General features: G+C 37.2%; 1 protein-coding gene across 2 annotated transcripts in view; it reads left to right on the plus strand.

The window, feature by feature from the left end:
- The window catches only part of RhoU, a 69,098-nt gene that overhangs the window by 12,292 nt on the left and 36,806 nt on the right, over nt 1-20,000 (plus strand). For both annotated transcript variants that reach the window (XM_064680981.1, XM_064680980.1), the window contains exon 2: nt 1,891-1,943. The gene's annotated coding sequence lies outside the window, so the exon portion shown is untranslated. The remainder of the gene's footprint in view (nt 1-1,890; nt 1,944-20,000) is intronic.

Genomic DNA, 20,000 nt, shown 5'->3' on the forward strand with positions numbered 1-20,000 from the left:
ATACACACAAAATGCAGCCATATGCTTGGACATATGTGCGAGTTGGTGTGTGTGTGTGCGTGTGCGTGTGTGTGTATTTGAGTGTATTTTAGTACAGCGAAATGGGTTTGCGCACTTAATTGACTGTGAAATGTGCAATCTTTAAGTTAATAATCGGCCAAGAAATGTGTGCGTATGTGTGTGGAGCTCAAAACAAGCGTTACAAGCATTATGGACAATAACAACGTGCATTAAACTAATATAACATGTGCACACACTAGTATTTAGTATTAGTTACACGAAATATGAACAATTCAAATAAAACAATAGCAAATGTATTGAGTTGGCAACAAGACCAAGAACAATGTGGCGTATGCGCAACGTTGCAAAAACAATAAGTAAACAAGTCGAATTATGTACAACAAACTAAACAACCTGATCAACAACAACAATTGCTGCAAATGTTCATCAGTGAAGCGCAAACGCCAACTACTCGAAATGGGATACACAACTGAAGCCAATGGACGCAACAGCCGTTTTGTTGTTGTATTTGTTGTTTTATTGTTTATACATGCCACATACATACACACACACATACATTCATACAATCATTTTGAAACAACATCTGAGGGAGCAGTAACATCACAAAGTCCGACGACCGCTTCGGCTCAATTATATGTATATAAAAATATAATATGGGCCTTTTGTTTTGGACTTGAAATTGGTATAGTCGGAGTGAAAAAAAGAGCAAGAAAAACAGACAGAGCGACAGACAGGCAGACAGCGGATTGAGCTTCAGTTGTGATTCATAGCTCTATTGTTGGTTTTTGTTTTTGTGTCAGTGAATGCAACAATTTGCTTGTGGCCAACGTTGTGTGAATCATTAACGTTATCAAAAAACTTTGCAACGTTTTTACAGGGCATGATAGCCCATTAAAAGGCAACGATACTTATCAGCAAATAATTCAAATATAGCATATATAAATAATAGTGTTACACAGATATTTGTCAATAGGGCACTCGATTTTCTTGTACTTTCAAACTGGTTTATCAGTTGAAAAATTGATGATCTGCTTCCTATATGCATATAAATTAATAGTAAACAAATTTCTTTGAATTGGTTGCAACGAGAGTACATGAAAAACGCACTAAAATTCTTGCAAAATTAGTGTTGATTAACGTTAAGTAGAGTTAGAGCTGGTTACGAGATACTGAGAAGGACAAATCATTGAAATGTGAAGCATGTAAAGCATATTACTTTTATGTTTTCTTCTGAATTTCTTATTAAAGAACATTGCTGATCGATTGTCTAGTTAGTTTTCGGAAGCTGCTAAAATATGCTGTAATCTATTTGCCACTGTCGATGGCGCATGGGCGGGGGCAAGGAGTAGGCGGCCGCCTGCTGACTGTTTGTGTGGAAATGCTTGGTCATAAATTTAAGCACTGCATTTGCGTATGTTGGCCATCGTCGCAGCTGCCAGGATTGCCAGGGTTTCGGTTGAATTTATGTGCGGATTTTTATGGTTTGTTAAATTTTTGGCCCAACAAATGCCAGCCGGAAACATATATCCACTTCGCATTCAACACTTGCAGCATTATGCTGCGGTCCGAGGTCTACGTTAACTATTTGCATTTCATTTTCACAGCCCAGGTGCAAAGGTTGCCACTGAAGGCAATCTCTTGTTCAAGTCAATTGCGGTCCAGACCAACAAATATAGTTTGAAACATTACACTTTGCTTTTGGGCTAAAATGGAATGCTTTCAGTTTTGATTGATCTGGTTTTGGGCTTGGCAAAGAATGCATATGACAGCATTATTGTAATTCCCATTCATTTTCAAATTTTGGCCGCCTGTTAGTCACTCTCTATATAAAATTACTTATTTATTTTTGTATTCCCTCTTCCTTTGCAGATATTATGTAGAACTCTCAACGGAAGCGAACCACAGCATCTTGGGACTGAGAGGTAAGTTATATTAAAACTTGACTGTCTGTGGTCGCTGCAAGTTCTGTTCTATGTGTGCTATTTCTGCCTTTTTCAATTCAATTTAAGACTTTTGAACTAGTTGGCTGACTATTATTTTTATTACTTGCTGTCGCCTTTGTAACTATGTCCCACAAGTTGTACACCAAAAAAGCGCAGTTCGATTTTTGTTCATAGTTACCTCGAAGGAAACTCAAAAGCAAAAGCGAAAATCACAATTTAAATAGCAATTTGAGCTGAAATCAATTTCCGCTTGGCTTTATGAACAAAACTATTTATTTGCTTTATTTGACGGTTTAAATTCAAATTGAATGCAGCAGCAGCAGCAGTTGACTGCAGCAGCAGTAGTTGACTGCAGTTCGCCAGATTTCTAGTGGCAGCTGGGTCGTCTCATCTTTTTGACATTTTGTGTTAATTTTTGAGCTGTTTCTTTGGCAAAGCGCCAATTTATTCAGTCTGTGTTTACCTTTGCGACTTTGACTTGGACTCCAGCTCCTGCCTTTGCCAGCTTTTAATTGTGTTGACAAATGCCCAAAAATGACAAAAATAGTATATATACGATATATATATATATATATATATATATATATATATATATATATATATTTGTGCACGTTTAAATATGGTAAAAATATTACTTGAAATTCTGGACACGTACCAAAATTAGCGTAAAATCAACTAAAGGCAAAATGGCGTACGCCAGCTAAGGCTATGCAGTGCTGGGCAAAGTGAAAGGGGGAGAGTCAATGGGGGGTGGTGTGTTAAAGAAAATCACCTGCTATTGAGCTTTCTGCTTTCCTTTTACTTATATTTTCCGGCCCAAATGCTTTTCGCAATTTGTATTTGACATTTACAAACGGTTTTTATTAGTTCTTGTGTTTGTGACTGTGTGTTTTTGATGTAATTATGGAAAACCTGAATATGGCACACTCTTGATTAATGTGAAACAACTCAAAAATTACTGACACATGTCAATGTTGGAAAGCTTGTTGTCAGGCAAAGTCCTCAAGTTATGCAAAATCATAAAATGGCTAAATTGTGAGTTGCTAACAGGTGGCTTGTCATACCGTTAACTGTGTTGCCGTGGACCTAACAATAGGTCGTTAAAGTCTTCTTATTTAATGAGACTGTAATATATATCCCATGTCCATCAAAGGCAGTGTAAGACTCTGAGTTATGCATACACAAGCTAAAATTACCGAAGATTAAATACTCTTACATTCATATGTATGGCATTCGGCTTTGCAGATATGATAGATGGGAGAATTGTGAAGAGTTTTCTTCCTATAGAGCTATATGCTACGTATGAGAACTTGCAAATGCAACAATATCCTGAATAATTACCCAAGAAATTTTTTATATAAAAACATAATTTTCACCTACTTTTTCAGTGGCAGCTATATGATATAGAGGTACGAGCCGGTAACAAATAGAAGGTTTCATGACAATAGCTTTGAGACTGAAAGCTAAGTATATAAACTTGGCCTGCCCAAGAACATATATACTTTATATTGTCATAATGCTACCTTCTAGGTGTTGCACATTTTCTGTATTGCATTGTAGATGTTTGATTTGGTTTTTCATTTGTTTCCACAAGCTGCATCAGATCACGGAAGTGAACTGCAGACACTTGCTGCCCTTCATGATGCGGCAACGTTGTCCCTGGCACTGCCCCTGGCACTGCCCCTGGCACTGCCGGTTTGTTGGTGCACAGCTTCCATTTGAAAGTGCAGCAACCTACGCGGCAGTTCAGTTTAGTTTTTTCATTAATTTTTATAGTTTGGCCAACCGGCTGGCGAGCACGGAAAGTACGTGCACAGTTTTCCCATTTTCACAACAAGCGACTTCGTCGCTCGCTCATGGCTCTATGTAAGGCCAAAAGCGAGAAACCGAGAAACCAGTTCAAAATGCATTTTCGCGCCGTGTCGGCTGCATAAATACAACCAAAATCAGGCAAACGGCCAAGCGACCGAAAAGACCAAAGCAATACAAAGCAAAGTCAACCGGCCGACCGACCCATGACTGACTATCCGCAGCTCTTCATATGGAAGTGTATACTCTTCCCAACAGTTGATGGTTGATTTTATCATTCAACAAATAAATAAGTGAAATATTTATTGAATTTTCATGGCAGTTAATACTCTGATTTATATATGCATTTTTGGGATGGGGTGCCCGATTTTATGGAATTAAAATCATATGGAAAGTAGCTGGATTTCAGGTTGTATGGGCGCAAAATTGTAATTTTCCTGCAATTGACTTCAAACTTGTTTTGAAAGCTTTACAGAACGAAGAAAAGAAATCAATAATCGAATTCCCGATGGGGAAAAAGTAATTTACAGAAGCATAAAATGAAATGCATGCAATATGTCAGGTTGAGAATACTTTTGCAGGGAATCTGCTGGTCAAGCACACTCGACTAGAGCATTCTTACATTGGTTATGGCGCGCGCTTTGCTGTTTTTGTATTTGGTGTGGCTGCCTTCATTTCTTTTCCATAGCAATTTACCAAATATGTACCTTTCACTTTGAAAATCGTAAAATGTCACAAACTGTTCAATAAAAACACAAATGACAATAAAAATGCGATAAAAAAAAGGCAACCAGCAACCGCAGTAACAACAACAAAAGCACAAAAACACAAAAACAATGCAAGCAATTGCATAAATTAATGTAAATTTATGCGAAAAATTACAACAGCAACAACTACAGTTACAACAAAGAAGAGAGCAGAGTAACGTTTGAACAACGAGTTGTGTGTTTCACATAGCAGAGCTTTCGGTGCACGAGGAGGATGGGTTGTTTGCTGAAAGTGTGTTTCTGGTGAGGGGGGTGTGGTGAGGGGTTCCGCCCGGAGGCATAGGCCTTGTACGTGCAGCTTGAACAGGCAGCAACAGTGGGGAGAGATAGCTATAGATATAGCTATCAGTTCATTAGCGCTGCTGCAATTATTCCTATATATATAAAAAAAACTAGCGGATATTACCCGGCCTTGTCCGGGCTTCAAATGCAAACTCTGGATATCGCAATATCTACTTAATTTTTACACATATCGCCGATAATGAGTATGAAGCTTATTAGATGGAAAACAATGGAAGTTTTACACAACAGTTTTCAGCGCATTTTCCGAGCTTGGATTTTCCCAAACTCTTGAAAGCACTTATCCATTTCCTTTGTGTGTAGATCTTCATTTTTCTACACAGGAGCGTAGGCTTTGGGGAATACGTGAATAAGTTATGATCACAAAGATCATTTTCACTAATTTTCCACACTTGCCAGTGGAATTGTTGCAAACTGGGTCATAGTGTGGATTTACATATATATATAAAGACAATAAAATATAATAAATTCAGTTAAAATTGTTATGCGTTAACTCATGTTTCTTTACCGCGGATGTGATTATATTTATATACACATGTGTGTGAAATTTACGTTAAAAACGTGTTTGAAATTGCCTTCAAGTGGTCAACACTTTTGTTCAGTTTTTATTAGCGTTTTCCACCTTTTCAATGAGAAACATTTCCTAACACTCAACTCGATATCAATCTTAGCTGGGAAACGCATTTTCTATTTGCATATTTTGACGTTTTCGTTTTTATGATATTCAAATGCAGGGCTCGACAAAGAAAAAACTTTAAAGCTCATAAACATAAAAAGCCACATCTTTGCGTTTTATCTGCGTTTCGGTAATTTAAGCAGCTTAGCTTAGCTAACTAGTTGGTTATATAAAATGAATATTTGGAAATGTTTCCCCCTTACATAAATGGCGTGAGAAACGTGTAAAGCCAAGTGGGTGTCATCAAAATGAAACTCAAATTGATTTACCTAAGACCTTCGAGTTTCGCACATTCGCTGCGTTTTATTAATGTAATTAAACGTTTATTTATTGCCGACTTTAGAACTTTGTCCATACTCTTTGCTTAATAAATAAATGCAATCGTAATTTTATCCACATATGATCCACATAGCCATAGTAACAATCGCATAATGAACATTCTCAAAAGTTACCTGTGCATTTCGAAGAGAACTGAAAAAACAAGTAAATGTGCTCTAGTGGGAAATGCCCGACTATTAGATACCCTGACACATACCCCACCGCTAGGCTGCCGTTACAGTTTCATTCTACACCCATACATGTAGAAAAGCACACTAGCATATGTGCGTATGGGAGATGCACTTTGTTTCAAAAGAATATCTTGAAATCGATATTTATCAATAATGGCAAGATATATCGACAGATCGTTTTGTGTGTAATACACGAGAATATATGTATTAAGCTTCAAATCTTTAGCTTTTGCACTGCCCGAGATCGTTACGTTCATAAGGCCAGACATGCGTATATCGACTTAGCTCGTCGTCCTGATCAAGAATTATATAATTTTTCGCCAAAGCCAGCTTTTTCCTGTCACGTACTCAAAACCATTATACCTTATTTGACAATATTCAATATGTTCCAGGGTGTAAACATTTTGAAGACAAGTTGCTGCAGTTGCCAATACCATTGCTGTCTGTTAGCTGAAGACTATTGTGGGTCACAAATCACGTAAACCAAATACGCATTCACACACACCTGCACACATCCATATATGTATATATGTATATATATGCGTAGAATAGCTATAGTCTCTATAGTTTAGAGTCCACAGCACTGCTCTTGCGGCCTGTCAACTCAATCACTGCGCAAAGTAATTCTGAGTCATAAAAGCAACGACGCATCGGCAGCGACAGCGACGCCAACGGGGGCAGCGACGGCAACGACTGGCAACGAGTGCAGTTGGCAATTTTATGCTGGCACACTTGGACGGCAACCGGGGCGATAAAAATGACACATGGAGTGTGCCATGAAACTGCAAAGTAAATAAACTTCAAGATATGCACACACTGCAGACCTATCAAGCGGTAGGCAGTGGGCGGTGGGGCGCACCAAGGCATACTCCAAAGTCAAATTGCATTTGAGCGTCTCAAAAGACGTCTCGAGATTTGTGCATAAGTGTTATTCAAGTCGCTCTCTTTAGTGGGCCAAAAGGGCACAGCAAACAAGTAAAAGTGCTCCAGTTGCAACTGATCGACTAGGAGATACCCTCAAGTTAGCGCCAAACTGTCTGTTAAATGCAGTCTTCAATATATATCGTCGGTGTCTATCGTCCGCTTCTTCTTAAATTTGTGGCGCAAATATGGCAACCAATATTTATCTAACTCTAAACATACATTTTTTCAATTTTGGTAGGGATAGAGCAAGTTATCCAAAGAGCAATATGGTCTTAATATATGTATACTATACAAGAACTTACATACCAAGTTTTGCGAGTCCAGCTCTTATAAGCTAAGAGTTATATTTTAGGAATATCGAAATCGATATTAATCGATATTTTTAAACTGGGACGAAATATCGAAGTACATATATAGACTGACGGACATGGCTCGTTATTCTGATCGAGAATATGCGTATACGTATTTGCTTTTGGCATACATTTGCCCAAACCATTATGCCCTTTCCTCGAATTTTCATTGGATTTAGGGTATAAAAATGCGGCATCGAACGATGTTATCAGCCCCACGGGCAATTATTGCGGCAAAAGCAGAAATTTCATTGCACTTGCGGCGCCCTTGCTGGAAGTACTTTGGCAGTTGCCCATCGAGTGATTGATTGCCACCAGCTGCAGGTGGATTCATCTTTATCGCCGTGTATTACAAAATGTCAAATATTAGCAGCAGTTATCAGTCACCCAATTGTTTGTGTGCAGTGCACAGTAAAATAGTACACGGTTTAGTTTAGTTTAGTTTCATTGATTAATATAATTTCACCACAGCCAAGTTACTTTTTCAAAAGATATACAAGAGCTCGAGTACATAGGTACTTTATGCAAATACTGCCTTCAACAAAACGCTGTCACTCTGACAGGATGTATAAATTTGTTATATTCATCGGGTTCTCATAATGCCAGTGAAAATGTGCAACAGTAAAGTTAAGCCCGACTGTTTGCCAACTTCGGAAATGTGAAATGAAAAACGAAATGCAATTACGTTGCGCCAGCAAAGACAGAAAAATATTCAATCCTTTATTCATTTGGCAACAGTTTTTATACCCTGAACCCATTGAAAATGGATAAAAAGGGGCATAGTGTTTGCTGTGGAAATTGATGTAACAGGCAGAACAAAGCATCTCCCAAACCATACAACATATATATATATATTTTTTTTGATCGGTTCGACGAGCCTCTGGAAACTACATACGCGACAGGCTTGCATTTTGAAAAACATATTGTAATTTTAGAATATAATATATAATAAATATATATAAATTATAGAACGAGTATGTATTTTCTTTCTTTATTTCGCCTCATTACAATGATATTAGGGTAACTTTTTAATGGAAAACCCGCAGATTGTAAGATTTAATATAGTATAATAAATATATATTTAGAATATATCTCTTTTTAAATATCACCTCGGAAAAAATAAAATTTATTTTTAAGCTAGAGCCTTGTGCTTTAGTATATATGTATGTACATCCATTCAGGTATTTTATTTGGGCCTGATAGAATTCAGATAGGACTATAGACAGGAGAGTTATTCAAGAGCGCATATTCTATAGTCTGGGGCTTATGGAAGAGGAAGCACAGATACTACATGAACGGCGGGCGAGCTTGTTGTGTGTGTGCTCATGCATATGTATATACAAATGTATAAGTGTGTATGTTTGCATTGGCAGCTCGCCGCTAGGTTTACGGTATCTGCAAGTCGTGCACCCCCGACTAAAGCACTCCGACCTGCCTTTATTGTTTAACACTTGTTGTTGTAAGTGTGCGGGTATGTCTTGCTGCTGTTATTGTTGTTTGTTTGGGTTTTTCACCTGTGCGACAAACAAGTCCAAAATGATTATGGAAAATAAAATTTCAATTGGAAATGCACATGCAACAAGCACAACAGCAGAAGCAGCAGCAACAACAACAAGTCTTAACTGGGCAACTGGACAACCTTCGAGTTGTTGTTGTCTGCCGCCCCTTTTATGGGCAATTTTTTTTTTGGGATTCGACGATTTAACGTTCACCAACTGCAATGTCCAGCAATACAGAGCGATATAAACGAAATGCGGCGGGACAAAGGAAACTTCAATCTCATAAGAGTCGATGCCCAATTCGACTTTAACTATGAGTACGGCGATTGATTGGCGAACTTGATTTATGCAACGAGCACACGTTGTAATTGCGCCCTTTGATCGCTGTATAACCTTGATGGTAACGATATGGCCTTGGATTGGACCTGATTAAACTGAACTAGATGGATGCATGCATGCGTCGTAAACTGAATTTGTAAACTCAATTGAAAGTCATTTACCAGAGCTGAGACTTGACCATACCGTGCTGCTAGGCATTAAAGGCAGCTCCAAAAGCCTTTAAACAAACAAGTTCATTAATCAAAAGGGCGAGGGCGGCACACAAGTGTTGAAAAAAAAGGCAGATTTGAAAAGGTATGAAGGACAGATAACTCGATTTGTATCTCAAATTTGAGGATGAATTGTGCACGAGTTGTGTGTGTGTGTGTTTGTGTGTGTATGTAATCGTTGTTAGCCAAAGCAACCAAATTTATACCCAAAATCAAAGGCAAGTCATTAAAAGAAAGTGCAAACACAGAAGTTAATTGTATTATTTTTAATGAATTTCTTTGCAACCCAATGAAGAGATGTAACCTAAAAAGAGTATTTAAGACATTCGAATCAGTTGAAATTTTATAAAGCTGGAATTATATTTCTTTAATTTAAGTGTTCATATTTTTGTTATTTTAACCGATGGGCTTTGATTCAGCTTCAACTAAATTTGTAAAAATAAATTTGAGACGTTTTTCACTTTATTTCTTATATTTTTTATTTATTTTTTTTGACTAATCCACCTTTAAGGGTGGATAATAGAGTTTACCTTGGCCTAATCCACTTCAAACTCATTTTCACGGTCGGAAAATGTGCAGAAAATTCTTGTAAGAAACTTTACCACCATTCTCGTTGGAAAATGCGGGTCAATGTTCTATGTACGACAGTTAAGTTATTATTATTATTATTATTATTTTTAAATATTTATTTTTTTATTTAAACACGAATCTACTTTGTACTCAGAGAGTATATCTTATTTACCCTTATTAGTGCAGAGTATATAATAACAAGAGGCAAATCCTCTACTGATAACACAAAGCTCAAAAATTTTCCACGATGATGCTGGCGCTGGCCAAAAGTGAGCCCCGATTGGGACAACACTGAGAAATTGTGCACTCGTAATTAGGCAAATACAGAAAAAGCTAAAGTGTCTTTGTAACAAAACAAAAACAAAAACAGAAAAAAAGGAAATAAAAAAGTCTCTAAATAATTAAAAACATAAATTTTCGAAGAGATAAAAGCATGAGGTAAAGTAACGCAAATAAAAAATGCAAATGAACAGTTGGAGAACAGGTAGATCTGTTGATTTTCTCACGAAGTTCGTGTATTTTTATTGCGGGGGCGTGGGACAATGCTCGCCTGGAAATGATCAGCAAAGAGAAGGAATCACGAGATGTGGCTCTTCAAGTGTCATTCTACAGGTGCTGCAGGTGATGCTCAAAGACGAATCTATTCTGTATATTGAGGTCACATCAAGCACTTGTCAAATACATCTGTTTTGAGCTGTTATTAAACTGTAAAGTATTTAGCGGTCGGTCCGACTCGACTGTAACATTCTTACGTGTTATATCTGTCATATGTCTAGAGTATTTAATGTTCGGCAATAACATTTTCATTGGTCTGTTTTGAAATATAAATGTTACAACAACTTATTTTGTGCTCTTGTAGGCTGCTTGCGTTCGACCAACTTCTTCGTAGCACCCGCTTGCTCAGCTTTCATTCGTGTGACCCAATTTGAAATGCAGACTGTGACAGCAACAACAAAAGCAAGAAACATGACTCGATACTGTTTTACACGCTCAAGCCATTTAAAGTGGGTAAATAGGGTATAATCGGTTTTGTGCAAATGTGTGTAACAGGCAGAAGGAGGCTGCTCCGACCCCACAAAGTATAAAGATATTCTCTTGATCAGCCGATTTGATCTAGTCATGCCTGTATGTCTATCCCTTAAATGTCAAATTGCTATAAAAGTGAGAGACCTGTGGAATGTAAGAACGAAAAGAAAATGACTATTTATTAAATCATCGATAAATCGCGCCGTTTTCATAAAATCGATAAGAATCGTTATCGATATCATCATTTTTTTTTACCAAATCAAGAGCAAAGACGCCAGTTTGGAATGTAGGATCTATATAGATTCAAGATTTAGGTTTTTGGATACTTACACTTGTCCCTCGCCCAAAATTGTACTAACCGCATTGAAGGTATTGTCTTGGGCTCTAGCATTTATACGAATTTTTAAGCCATATCTCTGTATGTGCGCATGCATGCAGGGTATCTAACAGTCGGGCACATCCGTCTAAAACACGCTTGATTTGTTTTTTGCGCTTTTAATTGATAGTTACGCACATTTGAAAAGTCCACAACAACTTGTTTATTCTGTTTGCTGTTAACCTTTGGCGAACAAACGCGTTCTTAATTATAGTTCTTTAATTAGTTGCGTAATTAGAGATTCTCTAATCAATTTATTGTATGTCACATTTCCCTGACTGTGTATATGCCTTCTACGGCATCAACTTGCCTATGATGGGGCATTTATTCAATTATTGCATTTTCGAGGTGCTTTAAACTTGATTTATATCTTGTTGGCATTTCTTTATATATATTTTATACACCTAACTACGTACAATTATAATTCTTTAATTGCTATTTGTTTTACTGTGCTTAGCTCTTTAGCTTCGCGTTGTTATTTGCAGAAATTAAAAATTTTTTATACACTTTTTTAAATTACTTTGCTTTCCCATAATGCCGTTGTTGTCGCTGTTGTTCACTTGGCTAAATTAAAATACACTTAACGGTGCTTTGCATTTTGCCTTTTGGATAAGCGCTGAGAAAATGCCAACGACCTATGAAAACGCGCAGCAACAAAAGTCGAAGGTAATGTGTCGACTTTGGAATACCCTTTAGAGTGCGAAATAACAACACAAACCTGTTCAGTTTTAAACTAATGCTATGTGATTAGCGACTAGTTCTGGAATTTCCGGTATGCCAATCTCTAGAGCAACAGGTGGAGTTTTGAATTTTAGCTGAACGCAATTGTTATACATTAGCCTTTCCCAAATTTATGCTGTGCATGTTTTTCACGCTTTCCCTTTGACACCAGTTGAACTTTAATAATAACGCTTATCTTTGATTGAAATTTTTCGGTTCATATTTATGTACCTGCCCAAATTTATATAAATGTACATATGTACACAGATAAATCGCACACGCCACATTATGATATCGAGGGAAAATATATATTTGTACACCTTTTATTCTATGCTTAGATGGACTTAGATTGATGTATAGTTATGTATATAGTTATGTATATATGTGGGTTACATTTAACTTAAAACTCCAAAGGTACAAAAGTAATTCCGTAAACCGAAATGGAATTAGATATACACTTACTAATGAAGATATGAATAAAGTTTGCTCATATAGTTTGAATTATGAAATATATGTAAGCTTTACAACCTTACTTTTGTAGGGTATACCAAAATCGGCACAAGAAGCAGCAACAGTTTTTTATAGCTTTTCTCACTGTGGCTTATATTGTTGTTGCTATCTGCCTTTCTGCCTGTCTGTGTGCCTGCCTGCCTGCCTGTCTGCCGGTCTGTCGTTTTGCAAACTTTGCAGCATAGGCCTTTTAAATACCTACAGTAAAAACAATTTATGACGTCGAGCACAAAATTTATAACAGCAACAACGAACACACAACAGCAATAACAATAACTGCAAGGAAAATCAGCAAAAAAAATAATAAAGAAGCAGAAGTCAAATGGCTGCCATGGCTGGCAATTAAATGCACATGTGTTGGTAGCCAGTCGTGGCCCCAGCTCAGCTCGGGCCCCAACGATCGGTGAGGCAGTGTATAATATACTCTAACCTATATGTTAACACACACACACACACACACACACACACACACACACACACACACACACACACACATATATGTGCCAAAGTATATGTATATCTATAAAAAATACGTATATATGAACTCAGCAGAAAACGAGCAGAGGAAAATACCCTAACAGTCAGCAACAACAACAGCACAAACAGCAACAACAATAGCCAACCAGCTGCTGCTCTTCTCAATGAACTTTGCATGCACTTAATTGCTCACGTTGCCAACAAGAAAAAACCACAACAACAAGAAGAACAACAACAAAAACAACAAAACTAAATACTAACAGCAGCAACTGCTGTCCGTCTGACGGAAAAATTAAATTTGATTTAAGGCAACCAAATGCATTACATAAAGCCAGTTATAGTGAGACCCAACTAAATTACATAGATACCAACTACTGTTATACTGTATATATATGGATACCCTTTCACTATTTCGTATTTAGACTCTCTTCACAAGGTAACAACGAGTATATTGGCTTCCACAATTTTAAGGCTTGTATCATAAAACTGTGAACTCCCCTAAAGATCAACCTTCTGTAAAGATCAAGCTTTTCTGGCGTACAGCCTCGTCCACATCCCTGTATTCCTATACAGAAATATAGAAATAGATGGAAAAAGTTATTTTCAACCACATAGAATATATATTCCTGATCAGGACTATCTTCTTCTGAATGCATATCTTATTTATTTTTTGGATATATCCAATATTTATTTGAGAAGTTGACTTTCTTTTCTTGTCTCTGTACATACGCCTTTCTATGCAATTCTCACAGTCTCAAGTGAAGTATTCATATAATGAAAGATTTAGCTAGGTTGGGTATCTGCTAGTCAAACACACAATCGCATTAGTTTTTCGCATGTTGAAGTACTGGAAGTTAACGGCTTGCCTTTTAATACGCCCCTCACATAATTTCTGTAATTTCTTTAATTGAGTACGAACGACCTCACGTAGGTAACAAGCTAAATCTTATACTTAGATATGTATTAGGTATCTAGGTTTATGCGACTATCTGCACGGCAGAGAAAAAAGCTTGAGCTAAAATTACGAAAACTTAACAACGTGTGAAGAAGTCCACAACACAATGGAACTTACTCCATTTCCATTTATAATGCTCAAATGCTAGACCTATAATTTTAAAAGTTAATGCAATTCCATTGTAAAGCTAATGAAGAAGCCCTGCAATGTGTGATTATACCCTCAACACAAAAAAATAGCTAATTTAATATTCGGCAAGTGTGGGAAGAGCTGGCATATCAGAAATTTTAAGCTATTAATATTAAGTCAGCACTATAAGTAATTACTGAAATACTAAGTAAGAAGTAAGCGTAAAAAGTAGAATTTGGAACTTGTGGAGGCAATTTTAAGAAATACATCGATATTTATCGATAAATTATAGTCATATTGTTCGCACTCGATAATTTTAAGTTACTAAGATAGGAGACAATTTCTTAAGTTGATCTAAAACTTTAGTTGAATAATTTAAAGATAACATATTTTCACATATATTTTAGTATTTTAACAAAAAACGATCGATATTAGCAACAAATATCGATAGCGACACTCTGAAAGCATTTCGATATAAAAACTGATTATGACCTCTTCTTAAAACACGATTAGTTAGTTATTTTGTTGCCTTGGCTAGGTCTTTTCTCCATTGGCATTTTAAGCTATGGGGAATATTAGTTTAAGCTATTCTAAAAGTTGTTTCCCCTTTCATTCAAAGCATGTCTGCTCGCGATAACAAAAACTATCGATATTAACAACAACAATCGATGATAACACACACTGAAAGCGCATTATCGATATAAAAACTGATCTTGAACTGTCTTAAAAACACGATTAGTTAATTACTTTTCGATATTGCAATGGCTATGCCCATGCCCAATTGTGGAAAAAATTGCTTTAAGCTATTCTATATAATTTTTTCTCTTTCTTCCAAGCTGTTGTCTGTTGTTTGAAGCTTGTTTAGTTAGTTTGTGTTGGACGCAATTACGCGATTCTGCACAAAGCAAAGATTGAAAATGCGGCTTTGAGCCGCTCAACTTTGCAATGGCTTGCGTAAAGTATCTCAACAATATATTCGTGATCCGCTTGCAACTTCTTGCTGGCAGGCACTTACCATCTGTCCATTATTAACCACAAATCCGAGCCATGGGCAGCCAACCAACTGCAGGTTGCTTGGCTTGCCGTTTTTGGTTGTTAGTGGCCACTTGCAACACATACCAAGAAAAACAGCCACAATAACAGCATTAAAAAAACAACAACAGCAACAACAACCACATGCTGTAGTTGCCAAAGAAAATCAGCAGCAAAAGCGAATCTGAAAAATTGATTAAAAGTTCTTGCAATGCGCAAACGGCATCAATTACCTGTTGCGGCTTGGCTGAGGTTTTTGGGTCTGGCTGCCAAGCGGCAGCAACAGCAACAGCAACAAGAACAACAACAACAGCAACAGCACAAAAATGTGCCAGAAGAAGCAATGCCCACAACAACAAAGACAACAAAAATAACGCGGCAGGCAAAGTTAAATATGATTACAGCGCTTGGCTTTTAGTTTGAAGCATTTTTCAATATATGCGATAAAAAGAATCGTTGCTGTTGCTGCTGCTGACGTTGTTGTTGTCCTTACTGTTGCTGCGGCTGGCAGAGGTAACTCCAGCGAGTTGCCGCCACTGTTGCATGGAATAATAATCAAGCAGAAATTGTGAATTTCGTGAGCTCTTCGTGCTTCTGACTGGGAACTGAGGCTGCGTCTCAACCAGTTAACTTGCGGGCTTGGCACAGCTAGAAACCTTTGTATACCCTAACAACTCGGGCGAACTACTAAGCTTAGGCGGCATATTCGGTGCCGTTTGATGCCAAACAAGACAAGAAGATTCGCTTCATTCTACATCTGACTTTGCAGCCAATCGGATGGTAAGCAAGAAAACCACTTTTCACTAATTTTTCTCCCCTCCTTGTGCTATATAGTATACAATTTACTTTAAGTCAGCTAGTCAGCACGATCATTTATATATAACTTAATTAAAGGGGAGATTTCACCCGCAACTGCGGAAAATGGGTTGATACAGCTTTTTGCTCCAATCCAATTGGCCTTAAACTCCGCAATTCTTTACGAAAATTCATTAAGATATGCTACACACTCGGAAAATTTATCCTATAAGTGGAAGACTGGGGTCAATGATTATATTGGGCAAATGTTTAATTCTCATAAGTATATTCAGTACATGTTCTCAAATAAAATAATGAATTCGAGTCTCACTGATTTTCAAAAATTTATTTAAAATGTCATTTGAGACGGGGGAACGTGTATATTTAAATCTTCCCACGGACGGGCAATGGGTGCTAAAGTGATGTCTATATAATTTAAAGATAAAAAAGCTTCGGCCCAAGGTCAATTAATATTTTTCTTCTATATATAATATATATCTGTTTAATTGCATATAATTGACTCTGTGTTCTTACAGTGTATGTCCCTTGGGTACACAAAGCTCTTCCTCTCTCTTTATTCTCTTACTCCTTTTTTTTTGTGATTGATGATATTACATTTTCATCATTTTTCATGTGTGTGATTCGTCGCTCAGTGTGTGTGTGGTGTGGTGTGTGTATGTGTGTGTGTGTGTGTGTGTGTGTGTGTGTGTGTGTGTGTATCTGGGTGCTGCAAAGAAAGCGCTTAATTGCTTTTGAATGCTTTCGTGAGCTGCATTGGACGCCGCCAGCCAAAGAAACAGACGACGACGGCGACCAAGTTAACCGAGTTGCTTGTTTGTAGAAGAAGAAGAAAAAAAAAATGAAGAAAAATCTGTAAAAATCGTTAGGCCCAGGTCCAGACGCAGGCTGGGTACAAGCCAAAAACAGAAACAAGTATTATGTTGCAGTCGGGTGCAACCGACTGCGTAATACCCGCTTACAGTAAAGTTTGCCCCTAAATATATTCAAATATTCGATTTGCTCGATTTTTATCGTACTTTGGAGTAGCAAGCCCCTAGTTTTTATTCAAAATTTTGTAAAGTATACATGTATTCCAAGAGTCTTACTTTAATGGAATGAAAATGAACCAATATGCTCTATTCAATTTTGGAGCAGAGCATTTTGAAAAACGTTGCACAGGCGCTCTGTGGCTTCCGTCGTAGTTGCTTTTATTGTTGTTTTCCGTGTCTCTGGCGAAAAGTTTAGCATGCACTGTAGTTAAAATGTCAGCGCACTGCCACAACTGCATTTGTAACTGCACCAGAAATAATTTTTAAGCTTAATAGCATACCGTCAACAACTAGCGATGGAAGAACTATAAGGACTTACATGACAATCAAAATAGATCAAACGTCGTAGATGCGAATGTATTCATATACTCTGTGAAAATCCGGTAGATTCCAGTGGCTCAACTTGGGGAAATAAAATAAATTTTTAATTTATTTTTATAAGCACGTTTAACATAGCTCATATGAACTGGATTATTACAACATTTTGTCCAGTTTCGAGATATTATAAGTCGATATATATAAGTCGCTGATAATAATAGAAGGAAATGAAATAAATGTTAGTGTGATTTTACAAGCATATAAATGTAGCAAATATGTAAGGCACTTTACAGGGTATTTCCTTATACCAAATCTTAAATAAAATTTAGTTACGTGTTACTATTATTATTATTAGCATAAGATATAGTTTCAAACTCTTTTCAAACATTCACGAATGACCCTTCATTTGGGGATTGCAAATAGTTTCTAAACTTTATTTAAATTGAAAGTAAACCAAGCTGGAAACCGAAACCAATATTCGATTTAATTAAAAACTATTTCGGATCAAAAGTATGGAAACCCTTAAAGTAAAAAAGTAAGTTCCCAAATTTGGCTTCTAAGAATTTATAAAATGTTGCTTTTTGATATTGAAAATAAACAAAAAAAAACGAATTAAATTGAAATTTAAAGCAAAATTTTGTATTGTCTGCGGCGCACAGCTATATTTCTTCTTATAATTATTTTTTTAATGGTGCAACACAAAGAAAATTCCCTTCACATTTTGCAGTTTCAACATTTTCAGCTAGTACAGCTGCTGCAGCACTGCAGGCTGCAGGTTGCAGGTTGCAGGCTGCACTTTTTTGCTGCCATCGGACGCTGCAGGCTGCAAGCATTTTCTGCTACATCATTAATGGCCAGTTTCTACAATAGGCACAGGTTTTTTTTAAATCTTTTTTTTTTTTTTTTTTGGCTTTTGTTGCTTGTTTTCCGAGCTTCCTTCAAAGCGAAGCTGCTCAAACAGCAACAACAACAACAGCAACTGGCTGCCGACAATGTTTATAGGTAGTTGTTGTTGTCCGTCTGTTTGTCTGCTTGGATAGTTGTCTGGGCTGCAAGATTTTTTTTCCATTCCAGGAATTTAATCGAGGTGCATCTCCAAAGAAAAGGCCGCAAGCGAACAACAGCGCTGCCCAAATAGTTAAAGGGCAAACTAAATAAACATTGACTAATGTGACGACGTCGACGGCGACAACAGCGACAATGGCAAGCAAGAGTGTTCTAGTCGAAAAGGAACGACTGGGAGATACCCTGCACCCAGCTACGAATTACTATTATCCTTACATGGCTTGAACCAACTACCTTACTTTAGGATCCAGTTCGTCTTAGTTTAGTTTGCTATGATTTTTCTAGAAGATAAAGATGGCTTCCAAAGATAGCTTGATAATGAAGTATATTTTTATGTGTATGCTCCGGGATTTATCTTCAATATTATAAATTCTCAAAGTTTCAAATTCTCCACTCGCCAAATTGTTATTTGTACTTTAAAATCAGCCAACCCTTTCTATAAATTTAAAGTAATTACAGGGTATACATGGCGACAGCATGAGCGCCTTGCGCATAATGACGTGCCGATAATGAAAGAGCAAGTTGTTGCTGTTGTTGTTGTTATTGTTGTTTCTGTCCTCTTGTTGTCGTGAAATCATTTTGTAGATGCGCGTGAGCGATAAAATTTCAACACCCCTATTAGAAGATATTCCCCCGTGTAGCAACAAAGTGCGCAAACTACTACACGAAAAGCAAAGTTTTAAGTAAAGTCTGAAGAGAACGTGTTGCCGTCCAGAAAATGTTGTACGTAAATGTTGCAAGTATGTATGTAAGTGCGTTAGCAACGTATCTTGTGGTAGCAGCAACGATTTTATTATGAGACCGAAGCGCAGGTTTTTGGCCAGCCGGGTTAAGAGTCGGTGCTGCGGGATAGTTGGATTAGCCCACCTGCACAGACTTTACCAGAAATTTCACACGCTCGAGATACGTTTCAGTTGTTGTTTCTTTTGGTTTATTGTTTGGTTCTGTTTTACTCTATTCTGTTTTGTTTGGCTTTGCATTGTTTTCGGCAACAGCTGGCCGGGTGTTTCGACAAATCTTCTTCTTCTTCTTCTGCTGCTTTTACGTTTCTCGTTCTTGTATCTAATCAATTTGCTGGCACAATAGAGAGATGAACCGCCTGCAACGACAGCTGGCTGTGACTTTATTGTTTTGTATCTGTCAGATACTTTGGCTGTGCCAGCCCAGCACACAGACGCTGCGCCCGAGGCGGCAAACAATTAAACACAAATTAAAGCAGCGCCTTCAAAATGTATCTGCTAGATATACATGCTCATAACCCATGCCCGCGCACCTCTATAGCCGGTCAGCCTGTTTGAAAGAGCGTCAAAGTTTAACTAATGAGCGCCATGTAGATAGATGTACATTTTCGTGTGTGCGTGTTGGCAGCTGCGCTGTGATTGCGGCTTTGTTTAGCTTTTTTTTATACCCTGTTCCTGTTAAAACTGGTAAAGAAAAGGGTGTATTGCAGTTGTGCAAATATATAAATGCATATAACAATAAAGAAAATAAAATAATATATATATAACAATAAAAAAGGAGATCATATGACATATATATGCACAATTGTATAATGGTGATCTCGTTCTTTGATTGCTTCCCTCAGTTAAGATTGATAAATATAGGATTTAAAACAAGGTTTTTTTTTTGGAG

This window comes from Drosophila montana, unplaced genomic scaffold (genome assembly GCF_035044405.1).
Source record: "Drosophila montana isolate Dmon_TW-CO22-7 unplaced genomic scaffold, ASM3504440v1 contig_2178_1, whole genome shotgun sequence".
Taxonomy (NCBI): Eukaryota; Metazoa; Arthropoda; class Insecta; order Diptera; family Drosophilidae; genus Drosophila; species Drosophila montana.